This window comes from Podarcis filfolensis, assembly GCF_964270895.1.
Source record: "Podarcis filfolensis genome assembly, chromosome: 15".
Lineage (NCBI taxonomy): Eukaryota > Metazoa > Chordata > Lepidosauria > Squamata > Lacertidae > Podarcis > Podarcis filfolensis.
In genome coordinates this window covers 25,964,774-25,986,741 of record NC_139618.1, presented here as the reverse complement: position 1 = coordinate 25,986,741, position 21,968 = coordinate 25,964,774, and the positions used below count along the sequence as shown (strand labels likewise).

At 42.9% G+C, this 21,968-nt stretch overlaps 1 protein-coding gene and 1 long non-coding RNA gene across 13 annotated transcripts in view; one reads left to right on the top strand and one right to left on the bottom strand.

The window, feature by feature from the left end:
• The window catches only part of NCAM1 (neural cell adhesion molecule 1), a 230,002-nt gene that overhangs the window by 101,766 nt on the left and 106,268 nt on the right, over window positions 1-21,968 (bottom strand). The gene's annotated exons all lie outside the window — the stretch shown is intronic.
• On the top strand, window positions 17,862-20,412 carry LOC310750722. Its single transcript, XR_014542190.1, has 2 exons — window positions 17,862-18,376; window positions 19,274-20,412. It is a non-coding gene; the product is annotated as an uncharacterized lncRNA (long non-coding RNA).

The window sequence follows — 21,968 nt, the reverse complement described above, 5'->3', positions numbered from 1 at the left end:
AGCCTCACAGCACACTGACACCATGCAAGGCCTGATCCACCAGGAATTTGCACTGAATTTGCTCATTTGCAATTAACACAAGCTGCACGTTTCCATGTGCAACACACAACTATTTCAAATGGGATTTGAATAAGGGAAAGTGCTCAGTGAATCCTGCCCACTGTTTTTCCTTCTTCTAGCCTGGGGCGAGTAAGGAAAAGAGAAAGCTATCATTTCCCTCGTCTGTCATTTAATGTGTTCGCCACAGCTCTCCAAACAAGGCAGACGCAGCACATTTTATAGAAACAACAATACATCACAGCAAGCCGCCGCCGCCGCCATAACAAGGCAGTCAACCAAAGTAGCTTTAGGCTGGGAATCAGCCCTAAATAGTTTTTATTTGGGGTGGGTATTCTACTATGAGTAGTGGATTTCTTAGAGTGGCACGTCGCTCTTCAATCAATAGAGAGCATCTAAGGCTTGTAAAAAAGAAGAGGGACACCAGCCTCCATCTCTTTGGCAAACCATCATTCCTCTACTCCAGAAGGAAATGAGTTAGCAAGGGAACTGGATCCAGCCCCAAAGAACTCTGCACACATTCCCAACAGCACCCTAAGTAGGTTAAGTAGCCTGCATAACTGCCTGAGGAGCTGCTCAGAGCCCTGGAATTTTTACAGTTTCCTTCAGAGAGTCAAGGAGTACAGATTGCAGCTCTCGCTCTCTGCATTGTTCTTGGCTTTCTCTTTTCTTGAAAGACAAAGAACAGCTCTAAGGGAAAGCTTGTGAATATTCATGAGGTGCCTCTTTCTTAGCCACATTCTCCCTGAAAGAGAGAACCGCCTGCCAGGTGACGGCTTTCATGTTACACCTCTGCAGCCCCGGCAATAAAAATTCACTCCACACTGTAATTCTCCTCCTAGTCTCACAGAATCCCCACGCTGCAAAATTAGCTCTGAGCTAGGAGAAGACACGGTTTCTTAGGATTACTAAGGTTGCCATCGTAACCTAAATATAGAGATGTGACACCCACGAAAAAGCAGGCAGATTTAGGCACTATCCTTGCCTTTCAGTGGGTAGATCCCAGGCAAGATGGCTGCTCATTCATGTAGAAGTGTCTAATTACATCTACAAAGTTTTGCTCTTGTCACAGTGAAGCCTCTGACGCTGGTTGATTGAGCTGGCGCCATGGCATGGAATGTCCACAAACATTCCACCTGCTCAGGAAATAGAGCTGTCAGCCAAGAATAACTGTCAGTTGGGCTGAGCTTAACACCTTACAAATGCCCTGTGGAAGGAGAAGTTTAATGAGAAGGGAGCAAAAGAAGAAGACTCAAAAGCTTGAGCTTGATTTTCTTTGAGATTTAGAAAAAGAAAAGAAAATGATAAGTGTGGCTGGTACATATCGTCACTCTCAGATACAGACACCCAGGGCTTTTTTTAGGGGGAGCGGACAAAGTTGTTGAGCTCCATTGTGCAGCAACAATCGCCACACCAATGTGATTGCTGCTCACCGGCACACAACCCCAACCTAAAGAGATGCCCAAACACACCTAAGAACTGCCGGAAGACAACCTAAGAGGTGCTGGAACTCAGTTCTGGTGAATTCTGGCTGAAAAAAAGGCCTGCACACATCTGAAGTGTCCTCAGCTGTTTTTCACTCTAGAGTGATTCCCTGCAACCAGCTTGTGATGTAAAGTGCAACATGAGTCTAAAAGTCTTTTTTTTTAAAAAAAAAAAACTTGCTGGATTTGAGTTAACCTATTAACCCTACCTAATCCTTCTACTCAAGACCACATTTAGACTCAAACATGACATAACAGCTGGAGGTGAACCTTACAATGCACACATCTACATGAAAATGCAAGAAAATAGCCTGGCTGCTGTATCACACCAAGGGCTTGTCTAGTCCAGCATTCTGTTCTCACAATAGTTGACTAGATGCTTATATGAAGACCACCAGTATGAGCTCAGTCGTTCCCTTGCACTTGTGATCATCAGCAGCTTAGCATTCAGAAACATATTCAGCATGGCATAGAGAAAATAGATATCACAACAAAACATCAGACATTAAATGAAGCATGGATTGTGATCAACTTGAATGGCTTAAAAAGAGGATTAGACCAATTGTCTACCAACGGCTCCTAGCCATGATATCTATGATCTGTCTTCAGGGTTGGAGGCAGAAATGCTTCTGAATAGCAGTTCATGGAATGTCCACAAACATTCCACCTGCTCAGGAAATAGAGCTGTCAGCCAAGAATAACTTGGAATAATAAAGAATAAAGGAGGGGAGGGTGCTCTTGTGATTAGGCCCTGCTTGTCAGTTTTCCACCAAGCATCTGGTTAGCCTCCTTGAAAACAGTATGCTGCACTACAGGGTTCATTGGCTTGATCCAGTGAGTTCTGCTTAGCCTCATATATGGCCCTTCAACCTGAACACAGTATACGGGCATGATGACTAGTAGCCTCTGATTGCCTTAACCTCCATGAATTTGTCTAATTCCCCTTTAAAGTTGGTGGTCATCACTACATCTTGTGGTAGAGAATTCTATAGTTTAACTATGTGCTATGTAAATAAGTACTTCCTTTTGTCCGCCCAGAATCTCCCACCAGCCAGTTTGCTGGATGACTCTGGGCTCTAGTTTTATGAGAGGGCTCTAACCACTTTCTCCACAGCTTGCATAATTGCAAACAGCTCTGTCTTTTCTCCATTACAGACCTTTCCTCTAAACTGAATAGCTCCAAATATTACAGCCTTTCTGCATAGAGTAAAGCAGGGGTGTCAAACTCAAATTCATCGGGGGCCGCATCAGCAGTTTGGTCACCCTCAAAGGGCCGGTTGTATCTGTAGGACTATGTGTCCACTCTTTATTATCATAAATTATTGTCACTGCATTCAATTACACTGCATGTAAAGTGGAGGTTTCCTGTGTAGAACGGCCGGCGCCGCTAGAGGGCAGACGTTCTCTGGCTTGTAGGCTGCCGTGCATGCGCTGAAGAGGCGGCTTTCTTGTGTCAAAAAAAAAAAATGAGAATAAAAGGTGAAGGCCGGCGGCGGCTACATGGGCCACATGATGAGGTCTGGCGGGCCAGATTCGGCCCGCGGGCCTTGTGTTTGACACCCGTGGAGTAAAGTAACCAGAACTCCACACAGTTTTCCAAGTGTGGTTGTACCATAGATTTGTATAAAGGCGTTACGATATAAGCTGCATTATTTTCAATGCCTTTCCTAATGACTCCAACATGGCTTCAGAAGATCCTGCCTGGTCCTTCTAGTAGGAAGCATCAACCCTATCAGGAATGTCCTCTAGCAGCATCTGGCAAACTGGGCATGCTGAACTGGTCCTGCCATGTATCATATATATTCAGTCATAGATCAAGAACTCTAATCACCGTAATGTTTATTATGATGGCAATGCTTGTGAAAGCATTTACAAGACCGTGACCCATGATAGCTCTTCTCCCAGGTGATTTCCTGAGCATGGAGAAACTGGCTTGGACCATATTTTGGCACTGCTAACTTCAGATCTGGCAGCCCATCTTAATGCTTCAAGCAAATGTGCAGGAAAATGTCACCACAAAGTGAGATATCAATGTTAATTCTGCACTGATACTTGCTCCTATAAAAACATCCCTTTCTGTAACCTACGTGGTAAAGCAAAGATGCAACCACCAAAAAAAGTTACAATGGTAGTGATCCCATTCCAAACCTGTTATGACTCTCATCGTGTCTGGACATGTTAATAAGGAAACGGTGGAGAATTACACAGAATTTACAGTATTTGTTCTAAGAATAACAACTTGCCCCCATAGTCAGTGCGAGATCTAAACAGCTTTAAAATGTAACAAGAGGCCAATAATGGGTTTGCATTGCCATTTAGATACTCTTAAAGCAGCAGCTCCTCATATCAGCTTGTGTTATATTGAAAAACATTTGCAAATGAGATCAAGCATACAGGAAGAAGCCTGATCACACCCTTACCCCTTACCCCTTTTCCTTTTCTTTTTAAAGGGATGACTGTTTCTGGGGGAAAGGAAAAAGGAATTGATCTCAGCTAGTCTGCAGAGCCAGTTGCCATGGCAACCTATCCGGTAATTCCCCAGGAATTGGATTGGAAAGGAGGAGTGTGCTTTGATGGCTCTGGAGATATCAGAGGAAGAAGATGCAAGGAAGGCAAATGTGGTGTCAGTTCTGAAAGAAGGAAGAGGCTGGGGAAACTAAGAAGGGGCACACTCACCAGGTCCAAAAATTGGGTATTTTAGTATTTGGAAACAGAAGTTGCTGACTGACCCGGAGAGCATTCTTAATAGGATGGAGATGGAACAGATACCCCAAGCAAGTGCCTGTTGCAAGAGTGTTGGAGAGTTCTGGGTTCAAGTCTCCACTGTGCTCAGTAACAAACACAGGACCAAATATCACAATAGAAAAGGGGTGAAGATGAGAAATAGAGAGACTAGCATATGAAAAGCAGAAAGAAGAGAGCTAAAAAGAAAGAGCATAAGCCTGATAGCCTGGATTAAGAAACAAGAGAACATTCTTCTTAATGCTGTCACTGTGGTGGCCAAAATAGAACTCAGCGAGAAGGCATGAAGTCCAATCTTCTAAACAGGAACATTGCGAATGGTTGGCATGGGCTGCCACTTTCCCCTGTATCTTCCTAAACATTTTTGCAAATTCACTTTTATACTTAGTTGAGCTGAAATAACAACACCACTAATAAAAAAGATGCAATTCCATAATCTGTAAGTAACCAGTGACTAGGTCCCACTGAATTCCATGGGGCTACACTGGAGTATAAACATTCATAAGCATGGCCTGCACTACTAATAAGAATGAAGGATGTCTCATTGTAGCTAGAAAGCATTCTGGCCAGCGGAATCATTGCAGCAACTGTAGTTAAAATGTTGTGGAAAGGTATCAATAAATTTGCAAGAGACTCTGTTTTATGGCTGTCCTGATTATGTTCTTGATAGAAGCTCTTTAAAGCTTGGGGGTGTAGTGTGGGGGATCATAAAACTAATAGCCTTGCTATTTTTCATAGCAAATATTTTCATTCACCCACAGTGGACTAAGCCAAGACACTTTATGAAGCCATTAAAATCAGAGCGTAGGCAAAATTAATTAAAAACTTTAACAAAATATATTAAGAAACCTACATTTCCCGACAAAGAGGAGAGATGTATGGGTGGGGAGGTCCATGTGGCTGGTGGAAGCTGGTGAAAAGGCAAATGTTGTTAAAGAAATATGAAACGCCTACTCTGAAACACTCACCTAAAGATCACTCTTCATTTTCTGCAACTGACCACAAGCATCCACAATGTCAGAATCTTCCAAGACAGTTAGGAACTGCCAACATGCACCCACATGCACATGGATTTTAGTTCATTTTCTTCAATCCATATGCCATTCTGTCAAGCTTGTGACAGCTTATAATGAGGGAGGTGCCCTAGTTCAGCTCCATGATTCGTTCACCATTGAAATACCCCTTGGATTCCATTTCATTTGCCTTCAATACATAATCAAAGATTTTGCATGTACTCCTCTTACATATAAAACAGCAATACTAAAAAAAAAGTAAAAATCTCTAGTTTCCCGGGAGTGGGGTAGGGAGAGATAATAAAATTGTAAAAATATTGAAGTCTGTTATATAAGGGCACAAGTGTACTTCCTTGCAGGGAAATGTTTTTAACACACACTCTTAGTTTTTGCCATTTTAAAAAGGGAAGAAATCTTTATTATTGATGATGATGATGATGATGATAAATATCCCAGTTGCCTTTAATGAAGGGATTTTTTTTTTAAAGTATGGCATTTATTTTTATAAAAAGAAAACCAAAAGTTCACAGCTGCATAGCTACATAATCAGAGTTGAAAGAGAACTTGTGTCATCAAGTACAGTCTCCTGCTGATAAAAGAAACTCCAGATTTCTGGGCAGATTTTATATTGATACAGATATCCTATTCAAGTTCCAGTTTTCAAGTCCCAGTTTTCAGTTTTCATTCTTTATTCACCTATATTAAGGCTGTAAGAAGAGCCAGGTGCAGCAAACCAAATCAGCCCAGTCACCCATTTAGTCCAGCATCTTGTTTTCATGGTGACCAAGCAGATGTCTATATATAAGCAGGACTTGAGCGCAACAGCAGCTTCTCACTTGCGTTTCTCAGCAATTGACATTCTGAGGCATATACCTTCTGATAATGGAAGTACAGTAGTACACAGCCATCATGAATAGTAGCCATTGATAACCTGATCCTCTTCCATGAATTTGTCTAATCACCGTCAAGAGTGGCTGGGACAACCCAGTCAGATGAGAAGAATACATTTGTTGTTGCTGCTGTTGTTGTTCCTCATTTATAGCCATGTACGTCGGCAGCCATCACTACAGTTATCCTCTGTGACTGAGACTGCTCCTCTCCTGGAAGTACTTTCAAACACTGCTGAAGATATCTGGATAGCCATGAATGGACAGAGAATGCTGAACTTGATATACTTTTCATCTGATCCAGTAAGACAATTCTTATCTTGTTCACTAACTCCATCTACAAAAAATAACCAAACAGCTGCCCTTCCCCATATGCTCTGACATTTGATCAGCTTCTGAGAGAATGAGGTCCTCTGCATGACAAAAACATGTGTGACTTGTTTGCCCTCAATTTAGAAGCAAGGACCGGGCCTTCTTGCAGAGCTGACCAGACATGATTGCATTCAGTTCCTTTTGATCTTCGGTCATCTGTTTGCTAAGGTGTTGTTGTTTTTAATGTTATTTGCTACTAAAATCCCCTCCTCTCAACAACCTGCACAGCTGCTTTGGACCAGAAGGTACCTCTGGAAGTGACACTTCCTCAAGTAGAACTTCAGCCTTGACATCCACCACTCTTCTGCTCCCATTATTTGCCCATTTAGTTCCTATTTTCCTGGTCCCTGCCCCTGTTAAATCACTCACACTGGAAGGATGCTAGTTGAAATTTTGTCAGTGTGAGGAGCAGCCCCTTTAAGGGTATCAAAATGGCAACGCAGATCCATAATCAGCCTGTTGTTATCCTTCATGGCTATTTAGAGCTCAACAATGATTACAGGGGAGAGTGGTTTTTCCTAGAACAAATGCTGTAAATTCTGTGTAATTCTTCACCATTCAGTTATCAACCTGTCCACACATGACAAAAGAGATATATCTCCTTTGAGTGGGAGTTATTGTTCTTCATAGTTCAGCTCCTTCTTCTCGAAGTTAAACCTCTGAGCAGGGGGCAGATGTGCTATGTCATCCAATGAAACTGAATTATCTTTGGAGGAAGGGTAATGAAATCTTATGAGCCTACAAAGAGGGGATATGTACCACAGGGTCAAGCAAAAATCTCTCATCACTGCCTTCTGGAAACAGCCTACGGCTAAGAGTAGAACCACTACAAGACAGGCCTACCCATACCCAACTCAGACATGCTCTCCAGAAGCATACCCTGGCTATTAGGCCTGAGCAATATACCCATGTATCGCCCAGGACCTGTATTAGAGGTGGACTGTGATGACAGCTTCATTCAGCGGTATACCGCTGGTGAAACCACCGCCTCCTGAGTCCCTCTGATACCAGCGCCCAGCACGCTGATGGAGAAACAAGCTGCAGCCGGGCACTGGAGGCAAAGGGACTCGGGAGCAGTGGCAGTTTCACCAGCGATATACCACTGAGTGAAGTCGCCATTGTGGTATGCCCTCATACTGCTGCAGAGGGAGAAACAGCCTGTCCGCACATCTTGCCCACCAAGGCGCAATACAGCTTGTTCCTCCCTCTGTTTCAACAAGCCCCGTGTCCCTCCGGCTTGAGCACGCTGGAGGGACATGGGGCTTGCTCAGCCGGGTGTGTTTGTGTGTGTGTGAAAAGAAGCACTCTCTGATGGAGAGGCAGTCCACCCACGCCTCTTGCCCGTCCCAAGGTGGTGGAGAAAGCTGCCAATGCTGCCTCAGCTGTCTCCGACGCCTTGGGACAGGTGGGCGGGAGGTGCCAGCGGTCTGCTTCTTCATCCAGGGAGGGTGAGGCTACCTGCTCACTCCCCCACCTGGCCCATGCCAAGGCAGTGGGTGAAGCAGCATACAAACAGTGTTGGCACACCTGCCTCACCCGCCACTGCTTTCACATGGACTCCTTTCCGACACTGTGATATATCGCAGTATTGAGCTGGCAGTATGTTATGATGTTGGAAAATAGTTATCGCCCAGCCCTACTGGCTATTGATATTGAAAGCCAGTGAGAGGTAGAAGAGAGTTGATAGAACTGTGCTCTGCCATTCTCCTGCCAGAGCTTATTTCACAGGGCAACCAATGCGGTTTCAGTGCCAGAACTGGACCTACATCCCAAATGAAATGGACTCAGGAAAATCAGCCTCATCCAAGGAAGTCTACTGGGTGCAAATACATTTCTCCAGACCAAATAATCAATCCTCTGAAACGGATAACCAAAACAGTCCTATCTGAAACTGACATTCCAAGTCCCTGGCAACTGGCTTTGCTACTTCTTGTGGAAGGGCTGTTCCGTTAAACTGCCACCATTAACATTTTTTTTTAAAATGCCCACCAATAACATTTCCTCCTTCACTTGTTTCTTTCTTTATGGATGATATGCAACTCCTTTTTATAGGTATCCTTAATTAACAGGATGTGTGGTGGGGCATGCGAAAAAGAAACCTAACCCCCCCCCCCCCATGCAGCATATTGGAAGCCTGACTCTGACAGAACAACCCAGCCTGCTGCATTTAACTATGCACAGGAATCAATTACTTACTTAGCAGCAACCGCCCTCCCAGATCATTGATCATATTTCATATCACTTCAGTTTCTGCACTCTTCCCAAACACTTTATTGTTGGTCTTTAGAAGCATTTTCTGCACCTCCGGTGTCAAGAGGACTTAGGTATTTTGTGGATATTCCAACACCTCCCACATGCTGAGATTTGCAGCGCACTCATTTGCACTGAGTTTTATAGCTTTTAATAGACTCACTTTGTAACCAGGGCTGCTTCCTGCCAACAGCAAAAGGGCCCAATAATCAATATTCTATTTAAGTTTCAAATTAATCTTTCATATTTAGTGGCATGTAAGCCTTCATATGACAGCAGCAGCAGCAGCAGCAACAGGAGTGATACAAACTCAAGGTGCATTAAGAAGAAAAAACTTCAGCAAGAATTTCAAAATATCTCATTCAGATGGGATGCCTTTGAGTTAGGACCTACAATGAAATGTTGCAATGTACCACCTCTAACAGAACTGTCCCTGTTCAGGGTTCCTGTAATCCTGTCATGACCTCCCCCAGGATTCTATAAGCTGTTACAGGCTAAAGAAGTATCTTGCAATATGTGTCTACACACACACACACACACACACACACACACACACACAAACAGGTTTTCCATTACTTATTATTCAGCTGGCATATGCTCTCACATACATTGGCCGTTTGGAGAGAATTTCCCCTTAGAAATTCTCACCCACCCCATAGTGGTTGGGGTTGAGTTGTAGGCCAAAGCACCAGGATGGAAAAGGTTACCTTACACCAATATCTATATGAAGCAAATGGGGAAATGACGTGGGCAGCCATTTCTGCTATTCACAAATCTGCTCCATTCGTATACAAAGCAAGGAAATTTGCAAGCTCCAGTTTTCACTACAAACGGTGCCTAGTGGTCCGTTCTCAAAGACTATTGTTCCAGACACTTATACAAGCTCAGCTCATTCTTCCAGTCTATTCCAGGTTGGAGGGGAACATGAGTTAGAGTGTGATAGGAGGATAAGGTGGGTGACAGAGGGCTTAACACCTCCTACTCACACACCCAGAACTCAGTAACAGAGAACATGCTTTGCATGCAGAAGGTCCCAGATTTAATCCCTGGCATCTCCACCTGAGCTGAGATTTGGAAGACCTCTGCCTGAAACCCTGAAAGCTCAGAAGACAGTTAAGTGGTCTGACTTAATACATGTAGATGGGGCTGCCTCCATCACTTCTAGTTTGAATCATGATGCAAATCCATAAATCAAAAGCCATCTGCAAAAAGAGTGATTTGCTTGCTTATGCCATCAGTAATCATGAATGAATTATTTGGCTTTCTTCAACTCTGGGCCTCAACAAGAGAGATAGCATGAATAAGGCGTAGAAGCAAGCAAGCTAACAAGGAACAGAGCCCCTGCATAACTGGGGCTGTTTAAGCTCTGGGCTTATTCTATTCTCCACCCCACCCCACCCCAAAAAAAAATAATTGGCTATGTAAATATACTCTTTCAGCTAATAAGTACAATAGGTGTGGGGAACCCTCTACTGCTGTTTCACCTCACTTTCTCTTATAACATCTGCAGAATGCATGAATGGCACAATTCACAAACAGCTTGGCTCTAGTCCATTAATTTGATTATATTTATTTTTCAAGTGTAAAACCAACTTTCATCTGAAGAGCTTTTCAGATGAAGGAATCGTTTTGTTCTATTTTGTTTAAAAATAGTTATTTAATCTCCCTACTGTGATTAGTTTTGAAGTTCTCATTACGGAGGATGAAATGTGTATACTGGAGTGGTTCATGAAGAGCGAAGACGATGTCATGTCGCATGAACAATGACCCTCTCAACCGATCATTTAATCATTGGTTCTAGATTTTGGCACTTGTCTCTCTCCTCAAAACATCAAGTTGTAATTCTGGTATCTGGCACTTATCGCAAGCAAAATGTCAGGGCCAGCTGCTATCACAGTACACAAACCATGCAACTTTGCTTTTGTGAAGAAACAAGAATTTGATAAAGTTAGTTTTTTAAAAAAATAATAATCCAGCTTTTAATCGTTAATTTAAAGAAAGAAGGCAAGCCAGCATGAGCTTTGTGCTTCATTTAGGGCTTGGAAATGGGAGTGGGGTTTGAAGGAAGAAGCATGCATATTCTCAGTACTGGCTCTATATGTTTTGAGAAGGCTCCTTGGGTAGCACAGTGGCGCTCATTAGCTAGTGGGTTAATGAAGTGTAAGTACATTTTGCCATAATCATCTCAACAGGGTGTGGTTCTTACTCATCATAGGTGAGCAGGTCAAATATCTAATTATTACTCATATTAGACTACATGTACCCAGAGATCATTCATAATGTTTTATTACATGGAAAGAAGACCATAGAGTTATAAGGGTTTTGGCTGAAGCTATCCTTTGCATAATTAAGGGGGATGGTTCTGGGACATGTTAGGCCTGACTTCAGTCTATGGTTTTGCAAAGGCATACTACAAAAGAAAGAAAGAAAGAAAGAAAGAAAGAAAGAAAGAAAGAGCGAGAGAGAGAGATATGACGGTGCAAGCCAACTGTTTCCAAGCCAAAACTGACTCCCATCCCTGCAGTTCAGAAGAGCAATACATGTTACTGTTACAAAAATCTATATTGTCCAAACCTTTTGCAGGTCTGTTTGGATAACAGAGTAGCCTGTCAAGGGCGATGGCATTGCTATCCAAGTATTCAAATGAATCTTGTTCAAGCATCAGTGTCAAGTCTGTACTAGGAGAGTGGTGCCCCTTCACAGCACAATGCAGACATGAACTGGGCCCATAGAGTGGGAGAGGTCTTCCCATTTTAACTAACATCCCTTTTGAGGTGTTCTAGTTCCGTATTAGCTTTATCAAACAGAAATTGGATTAGATGGCCTACAAAGACCCCTCCAACTCTAAGATTCTGATTCAGCCATTTATTATCTAGAGGAACATTATTTATTGCCACAGCTTTAATTCTCCAAAATTCAGCACTATAACAACAACAAACCACAAGTCTTAGCTTGAACAAAAGGCAAGGCAATGATATAATGGAAAGAGAGGGACGTAAGCCTGAATAAAATAATATGCTAATGTGGTGGACTCTTTGCTTAACAACACTGGGACTGCAGAGAGAACCAAGGCAGAAATAAAATGTTTGTTTACCGCTTCCTTCACCCGGGTGCATCTTCCCTGCTCACCATCCTTGCCTGTTGCAGCAGGATGTCACTGGGGGGTGGGGCAGAGAATTGCTAAATCTACGCCAATAAATGGCTGCTTTCTCCTAGCTCAGACTATGCAGGCTATAGAGATTTCAAAAGAAGGGTCAGTGCAAGATGAATCATTTTGAGAAGCTGCTTTCTGTCTCAACAGCTCCAAAATGGGTCCCCAAGAGAGAGTGAGAGAGAACGAAAAGACAAATTCCATTTAAACCATCTAAACGAGACTTCGGCACAGCTGCAGTTGACAGGATATTTCTGAGAGCAAAACCATCAACGCAGTTGAAGCTGCAATAAATCTATTTCTGTCTACAGAAGCATCCTGGAACTCTAACATTCTTTACCAAAAAATATAAGGTTGGGGGATACAGATTGGCTGAAAAGCTGCTGCCTTGGAGGTCAAATTATGAAGGTGCAAGTGCATAGATGGAAGGGGCAGGGGTCTGTTCTAGCCATGTTCAATCCTCTACACTTTTAGAATAATGAACTAATAATGCTGATGCCTCTGAATCTGTGAGCAAGACCAAGCCCTTGAAGCAACTGTTTCAAACAAAACTAATTCATAGAAGACTGATGTTGAAAAAAGGCAATCAATTAATTTCTTCTTGGTTGAGAACACTTTGGAATTTTCCCCAATTTTCCCATGGGAAACAATGGAAATCATTGTCTTGCAATGCAAATACTCACTTTACAAACCGTTTCTCAGAAATGGATTAAGTTCACAATTGCAGGACCTACATGTACTTCACTGAAATCAAATCCAGGTGACTCTCTGCCCAGTAAAGAAACGAATGGCAAACCTCTTCTGTCAGTTGAATGTGGATATGACAAACATAGTGGAGTCCAATAGATTATAAATATTATTTGCTGTTGTATAAGTCTCAGTTTAAGATCCATCAATATCTTTGATATAGTAAAAGTCTCTAAAAATTAATTGATACTGGGGCCTTGTTCCTCTGCACTGGCAAGCCCAGGGGAGATTGGAGGTCTGAAAAATCTCTGCCTCTGAAAGAACTCTTGGAAGAACGAAAAGACTGAGCTGAGTGATAGGGGGTGGAAAGGTCTCCTACAAGTGCATGTCTTCTCTTCTTTCTTCAGCATAGCTTTCTTCTTGTCATTAGACTCTACAAGGACATCCTTCAAGGTGGCATCTCCAAAAAGCTGGCTGCCAACTAATGGTTCCATTGCCAAACTGAACCTGTAGAGCATGATGCTTTAACCACAGAGACCATCATACAAATACACTAGTCACCAAGGAATGAGTCTAGAATGGAACCATATCGAGGGAAGCATGAACTAAAAAGGAAGCCGCATGGGAGACCTTCAGTAGTGGCTTCCAAAGAAGAGTTGGCTTCTGGGAAGTATTACCCAAGAGACCTTCCAGACATGGCAGGGTAGTTCTTGCAGTAGTTGAAACTGTATATCTAGCCCTAACAGCTAGGGCCACCACTTTGTGGACCCATTCCTAGTTAAGCGAGAGGGGAGGCAAAGGGAGGGGGGGTAAATTATACAGGAAAATTGGACTTAACACAAAATGGAAGGCAACTGAAATATTGATTCACAAGTACACATAGGGAAAAAATGAAACAATATTTTTTAAAAGAAAAGCACAAGACAAGATACTATAATAAAGAAGAAAGGAACAAAGAAGTGTGAACCATGAGTCTCTAACCTCAGTCAATTAAGCACACCATTTGGGTGAAGGAAAATCACTGAAAACTGAGTTCTACTGGATAACCTGCTAATGTTTTATTTGGAGCAGAAGTTTTGCTTTTCATCACTAGACAGAGCTCTACCCACCTGAGGACAAGTCTACAGACATCAATGACACAACAAAAGCTAGCTTACCCCCACAAGCAGTGCCAATGGGGCATTAAATGGAGCCTGAAAGGTCACATATTTAATTAGCATATTTGATTACAGCATGATTTGCTTCACATTTTTACTCTGTTTCAAAGTCAAAACTATTTACTTTTTACCGTTAACCCAAATAAAGAAGGTGTATCATTTCAAATGTGCTGGATGGGTTTTCACGCATTGTCAAATTCAGGTCTTCTTATATATTTTTATGTATTTAATTTGTAAACCACCCTTCCTCCTAAAGGAGGCTGGGACATTCTAATCTTTTATTACATGTATAATCATATTCCAGCTTTTAAAGCTTTGTGTCTTCCTTCGGCAAAATAAACGAAGACTGGTTCCCCTTCTGCCCCAACTTAGTGGACTTCCAGGACAACTACTAATGATCCTTTCCAATGCCACCAACAATCCAAACTACACAAGCATGAAAAAACCCAACCTCTTTATTGAAAATCAAGCACAAAAAGACATACAAAGGAAGACGGCATGCTTAATTAATGCCACATCTATGCATGGCTCATAGGCAAAAATAATCCTCTATTTGAAATGCTATAAAAGAGGGTGCTGGAAATCAAAACAGGAATAAGATGGTACAAGGCTATAAGCTACATCAACCCCCAAAATGTAACCAGACTGGAAGAATGAGAGGCTTTCAAAATAGCCTTTTTTAGCTGGTAAAGCCATAACAGCCATTCAGACTCAAACACCCTTGAACCAGGAGCCTCACAGAAAAGCTGAGACTTTGCTTAGCTATCGGATCTGATGGGATCCTCCTTGGTCACAAGTCTGGAGTTGTGTGTTGTGTGTGTGTTACATTGGGCCCTGTAATAAGTGGCTACCTTAGGATGAATGGGGGGGGGGGAGAGTGCCTCAAAGTCCACCCCATTGTTTCCTGAATGTATAGAGCTTGCAGAATCAGTAAGTGATAAGTGTTCCCTGTTTATTTCTTCCCTCTATCCAGTGTATCCCCATTTACTAGCTAACCAGTATGTTGAAATTAAATTTTCAAGGCAGTGGTTGCCGGGGGGGGGCGCTAATGCCGTCCTTCTTCCTTTGCCAATTTTATGAAGCAACGGAAACCATTTCCCTGCTTCTTTCCTTCTGCCTCATCACTAAACATTTTATCACCAAAATTGTGAAAGTATATTAAATATTACACAACTGCTCCAAAAGACATTTCACAGGCTGAAACGAGGAGATGTGGTCTGGGGAGCCATAAATCTTAGAAGGTGACATTAATAAAAAAAAATCTCTCCCCCGTCTAATGTATTAGGATAGTATTTTACAGGAAACTTGCCATGTGGCACGGAGTGAGGAAGATGTTATGTTGAACCCATTGACATTTTAGCAAGGAGAGTTTTTTAATAGAATGGAAACTTGGCTCGGTAAGGAGAATGTGAAGAAAATGCCAAGCCTGATGGGTCTCCAGCAATGGATCTATTCTGATTTATATGATATTAAATATTTCACCTCCAACCCAGGTTCCCTGGTATTTGTCCTAATATGGCTTCATACTCATTTTCAGAATACAGCTCAGGCAGAAAAATCATCCATATGCGTTGATGACACAGAAGCAATTCACATGCCACAGTAAGCCACAGCTGAAGCTTTACCATGAATATGCCTATCTGGGTCATTGGTTTGCTCTCCACCAGTGTTACATGTGAACCAAGGTCATGGTTTGTTTCACTTGACTGCAGCACAATCAGTTAGCCAAAAACAAACCTTGGCTACAGACTGTGGCATGTTGGTAGTGAAACAACTGGGTTGAGCAGATGAATGAAAAGGGCTGAACTGGTTTGTGCACCACAGGCCATGGTTAATGGGTTACCAAGACATGTGACCATGACCACTATCTGAATTGCTAAGGTGGGCCATGAGAAATACAAATACAGTGGTACTTCGGGTTAAGTACTTAATTCGTTCCGGAGGTCCGTTCTTAACCTGAAACTGTTCTTAACCTGAAGCACCACATTAGCTAATGGGGCTTCCTGCTGCCGCTGCGCCACCAGAGCATGATTTCTGTTCTCACCCTGAAGCAAAGTTCTTAACCCGAGGTACTATTTTTGGGTTAACGGAGTCTGTAACCTGAAGCGTATGTAACCTGAAGCGTATGTAACCTGAGGTACCACTGTACAAATAATAAATGTATACACTGCAGTAGGTCCTGGGAAAGTCTATGTGAAAGCCTTTCATATCCATAGCCCCCTGTCCTGCCTCACCCCAGCATGTGTGCACAATAAAGGGAGCTCAGATGAGTTGGGTTATACCCTAACCTATGTTTGGAAGAAACCATTGTCCCTTACAGGCCTACATTATGGCCTGTTAGTAGGAAGAAAGACTGGGTTACTCACAAGCACTATAGAATCCTCCAGGTCATAAGACAGAACAATTTGTAAAAAAGAAAACATTGGATTTTACTTTAATGATAAAAGAAAAGAAAGAATGATGAAAGTTTGAACAGAAATATCCTCTCAGAATGGAAGAACAGCGAAGCAATATTCAAGCTGAAAAATGCACATATATATGGCATGATAATCAATGCCTAATATGATAGTCACTGTATTATTTTACCACCACAATTGAAAAACACAGCACATAACATACCACTAAAAAGCCTTTTAGATTCCCTGTTATTGTTATTAATCACTCTTTACTCTAAACACTCCCTGGGGGATGCTACTATGAGTACATGCAACAAGCTCAAATTCCTCTTCCACAATTTCTTGCTTTTCAGCTCCAGCACCAATGAACCAATATTTGCTTCTTCTTTTGGTTAGGGGAGGGGCTCCTTCTCTAGCACACCATCTCCCCTTGCTGCCTGGATCCAGAGCTATGCAAATAATTCATCCAGAGATTAATCACAGGTTGACACTAGTCAATCTTACTAAATCCAATATTTGCATTCTCTTCAGATGAAGGAAGGCTGAGGGGCAGAGACAGAGACAGACAGACAAAGAAAGAGCACTCAGTGGGGATGGGGAATGAGAGACACAAAACTGCTGGCTGCAATGTGTTCATTATACTGTGAGAAAACTACATGATGGATAACCAATTTGTCCAGGTGGGTCAATATTGTCCCTGTTCCAGCAACATGAGGGTAGCAGCTGCTTCTAGAGTGTCCTTCCTTTATACATTACTGAAGTACCACAGAAGCCATTTTTTTCTGTAGATTCTGCACATGGCACTGGTTAAAGATCCATAACTACATAGGCCAACTGCACACGGCTTTGTCAGAAATAAGGAACAAAGCAGGAAGGCCAAGTTCTGTGGGAGTAAACATGAATACAAGCAGATTCACAAACAAAGGAATTCAGGGAATAAGAGAAAAAGCTCAGGCAGTATCCACCTGCGAGAAACAACTCACTTGGCCTGAAGAAGCTCTTGAACTAGGGCTTTATATAGGGACTAATTGGCCCAGGCTGGCTGTTGGGGGTTCAACTGGCTAGGGGGTTCAGGCCAACTGGTACTGCAGTTGCTAAAAGCACCCAACTAAGTCTACTAGACTGAGAGACTAGTGACACAAGAGTAATAGTGCCAGCATCTGAATGGTCAGTCTCAAAGATATGTTTGTCCGAAGTGGTATCAGAGGCAGACCTCCTACATCTGCAACACCAATACCAAAGGACTTACTGTCAGGAACTGCATGTGTGGTAGCGTAAAGGGAAAATACACAGGTTCAGACTGGACAGCCAGGGATAAAGATGAAGAAACTTTCCAGGGGCAAATAATCAAGTGTTTATCCATCAGTTTAGCTGACTGCCCCTGCTTAACCCAACATTTCCATGAGCAATTTCTATGTTGTTTTCGTTGACACGGAAACACATTTCATACTCCCTGAACGGTAGCTGCTGAGTACTGAAAATGTACATCTTTGGAAATAAGAAATAAGGGGAAATGCAAGGTGCAACACTGAAATAAAGCGGACACATGAGATAGCAGCAAAGCATTTCCCAGCAGGGTTAGTAGATGCAACAAAACTAAATCCACTGACTAGTCTCTGTTCTGCAGGGATTTTTAACTATTCATCAATCAGATTCTGTGAAATGGAGAGGCGCCGACACAATTCCTTTGTGGAATTCAGAAGCTTTTTTTCAACCAGACAATAACTCAGAGAACCCAACCTGATTCCAAGAACTCATTCCCAAAAGAACAGTTATTCTGAAGCTCCTGGACCTCATCACACATCCTCAAAGATCTGCTTCTGCCTTTATTTTAGAAAGAAAATCAATGTGAGAGTTGCTGAGGAGCTGATCTTCTTTTGTGGCAAGCAACGAGACAACAGGATAAACTGTCAATCCTCGCCCACTCTTCCCGCAATTTACTGCCACAAACATTTAACCAATGCTTACAGAACTGGTGTCAGGTTTGGAGTTGGCCAACGTTTTGGAAAATGAGACAGAAAATCTAAAAGGTTCATACCCTTAACTGGCATGGGGCACAATCCATCAGGAAGTCCTCCTGGGCAAGTTTCATTTCAACAGGCATTTAGGAGGTGCAGCATGTAGCTCAGTGGCAAGGCATACAAGTGGAAAGGCACAAATTTAATCCCCAACATTTCCAGGTAGGGCTGGAAAAACCCCGTCCCATCTGAAACCTTGGAGAACCCACTGCTAGTTCTTGCAGACAACACTGAGCTAGTTGGGGCTATGGTGTTACATAGATTGTGCATTTTGGAATAAGGCTTTTCCCTACGGTTCTCTATTCTAGCACAGCTCCTATTCATTTAAATGAGGCATGTGCAGGAGAAGTAATGGCTCATCCACATCTGCATTTTGCCCCATGCTTTCTAGGTACAGGCCCCAACACTTTCCCTGAGAAAACCCACTCTTTAACGCTGTATCAGAACAAATGGCAATTCAGGTTTTCTGCAGACTGCTGTTTGCTCTGATTCAGCGGTAAAGAGCAGGTTATGGCAAGGAAAGTAACTGGGCAAGGGGGGGGGCTTGGACATGGCACTTTAAAGTACAGACCTGTTTCTAGAAATGTGGCAGGAAATGAAGTCTGGATGAGCTCTCTCAGTGTGGATGCATTGCATGAAACAGATCTGGCCATCTCCTGCTCTAATGCCCTTAATGGCACCTGCAAATACACCAACCGAGGCAGCAGCATAGCCCTGCTCCATGTGCAGGCTGTCTCCCAGCACCAAGACACAGCAGCTGATACTTGTGCCTTGTGGACATATCATCATTATTGTTAAATTCATCATCCACCTTTCCAGATCAAACTCTGGCTCCAGGAAAACATGGCAAGGGATAAAACACAAAGAGCAACACACAAAACCCTAAGGGGTTCAGTTTCAATTCACACAGCAAAGGAAAGAGATGGCATAAACAGCAAATGTTTCACTTGCCTCCTAAATACCTGTGAGGATAACCTTGGACAGATATTCCTCAAGGGCAGGTGAGTGAATCACAATGTGACTTAGTGCCACTGAGTACCACTGCTTGCTTATTTTCAGATTCAGCGTGGCCATTTTCCTACAGAGGATCCATCTGTTGCATGCAATCATTTGCTGTGTTCTCCCAGCTAATAGGAGTTGGACAAGACTTCCCTGGATTGTGTTCTGGTAAAAGATGCCATGCACATACGGTGTGTACAGGAGTGTACAGAACAAGCCTGTGATGGAGCATTTTAAAGTGTTACAGAAGCGACAGCACAAGTCCCATCAGATGGAATTGCAATCTGTTTGGCAGGGCACTTTGAGAATATAATATGATAACTGCAACAATTAGCTATCTTGGGGGTTTTTTGCAGGGGGAATGAAAATGGGCAGCAAAACACTCATAACATGTAATCATATATGCTAACGCTCATATTTGTGAGTGATGTGGGCTTATTAACTGCATGCTGTGCTTTGATCTCCATTCTGCAATCTTGGGCATCTAATCTGTTCATCACCGCTGCTCAACTTAGCTACAAGAAACAAACATCAACCTTCTACTGTTCAATGGCGCAGAGATGGAAATAATCCACAGAGCAAGGACTTACAATCCTGACTTCTCAAGGATAGAACTGTCACTACAAAGGGGGGCAGGGAGAGAAGGGGATTATGTTCACTTCGGTGCTAACTTTCAGCAAAAAAAGGCCCCTATGGTGGCTCGTAAAAGTTAATACATACCCATATGTATTTTTTTAAAAAAGACAATTTAGAAAAGTTGTATGAATAGTGCCCAGATGTCTTGAACTGAGATTCTTAACACCTTTAGCCACTGCACTTTCCAGAAGAGGGAGTTGTTCTCCTGGCATATTATGTAGTTGTGTGTTGTCAGTGCAGCTGGCAGGAAAAAGGTCCTTACTCATCAGCTGTCAGGTGATAAAAATGGCCAATGGGATTTTACCTGCCCTATAAAGCCTCAAACAGACTCTGGCTTGACTTTCTACTGTAGTCACAGAGACTTGTCTCTAGGGAGCAGATGAAGCTTCTGGTAGCTTGAACATCCTTGCCATGCTTCATCTAGTCTGATTAGCCTTCTCCTTGCCCAATTTCATTTTGGCAGCATCTCCAGATCACAAGCCCTGACCCTGTGCAATATTGGGAAGAAGTGCCAGAGTGAATCCTGGACATAATGGATGCAGAATAAACTTTTTTCTAATCTCTTTCTCTCACTCTCATTGCAAGTATATTCTTCAAGCGTAGCTGGAAGAAATTCCTCTCTCCTTGCACTTTTTATTCCTAAAGCAACTTTTGAGAGTATGTCGGGCTGCCTGAGATTCAAGCTTCTTCACCATGTTTAATTTAGCTAATGATGGTTCAGTCCTCAGCTTTCTTGGCCAAGGAAATAAGCTGAAAGTCTATTTCATTTCCTAAATGGGTAGAATTCTACATACAGATGTAACACGACCATCTTACAAGTATCAGCTAGACAGAGGTGACTCCTGGCAGCCTGCTGGGAGATGCACTGGGCAGAATATCATTTCCAGATGATTGATTGGGAAATTTCAAGGAGAACTCTCTGGACCCTTTGTTGGCTTCCAGGGTTCACTGTGATTACTGCTAGCAGATCGTTTTTCTCCCAGCGCTCTCTGCCCCTTATATCTCAAGATGCATATAAACAGACAGAGCGAGAGGAGTCTCGGGCCCCAATTTTATGCTTTCCCTTCTGAGGTAGAAAGGAGAAAATGGTTAAGTGCAAAGCCCTCAAGTCAGGCAAACAAGTTGTGGCGCTGATTTATGAGCTCTGAAAAGTGCTGAAGAAAGCCGCATTGAAGTCACACTGTACAAGGCTTTGCACTGCTTGGATGTAGATAGAAGTTGGGGGTGAGGGCATGGTAGGTCAGTTCCAAGTGCCACCCTCTGCACCTCAGCAAGGATGTACAATGACAATGTTGCCAGCACAAAACCAAAAAACATGAAGCACCAATTATCAGCTCGTCATATGTACCAAACAGATGACAGGTTGCTGGCCTAGCAATAGGATGTTGTAGCAGATCTATGAATGCATCAATAGGATTAGGCAGTGGGCAACTATCCTAAATGACCAGCCAGATGTCACATGACCCATCAAAGATATCAGGGGGAAATCTGTGTCTCCTTCTACCATATCTACCTGCAAAGAAACATTTCTCGCCAGCAAACTCAGCAATGCCTTTTGCTCATTCCATCTTCCACTGTGACTACATGAAGTGGGAGAGCAGGGTGGCACCCTGAACCTTGTCCTCTGCACATATACTGTCTCCACCAACCAAAGGTCTGAAAGGGGCTTCTATGTACAGAGCAGTCTCTTTCAGATGCCTTGCTGAACACACTGAAGCTGAGGGACTGGAGGCAGTGTGTGCAATCTCATGCTTTCACTGAATGTGTGAAGGGCACTGGCGGAGGAAAGGGGTGTGGTAGGTGTGGCCCGCCCCAGGTGTCATTCATGGGGGGGTGACATCGCTGCGCTGCCCCCCTGGGACACTCGCCACTCCCAGGTGCACGGCATGTGCGCCGCTCCTAATGCCAGAGCAGTTAGCTCCGCCTCTGGTGAAGGGAAAGTGTGAAAAAGATTAACGTAATCAGTTTTACCTGGAGACAATTGAATGCGACAGGAATTCAGAAAAAAATATTGGGGTAAAAAAAAGGAAACTCCAGCAGCACCAAAAAAATCCAACTATCCATTAAGTCTCTGCCACTGGAAGCAGTCAAAAATGAAGAAATGTGAACACTACACCAC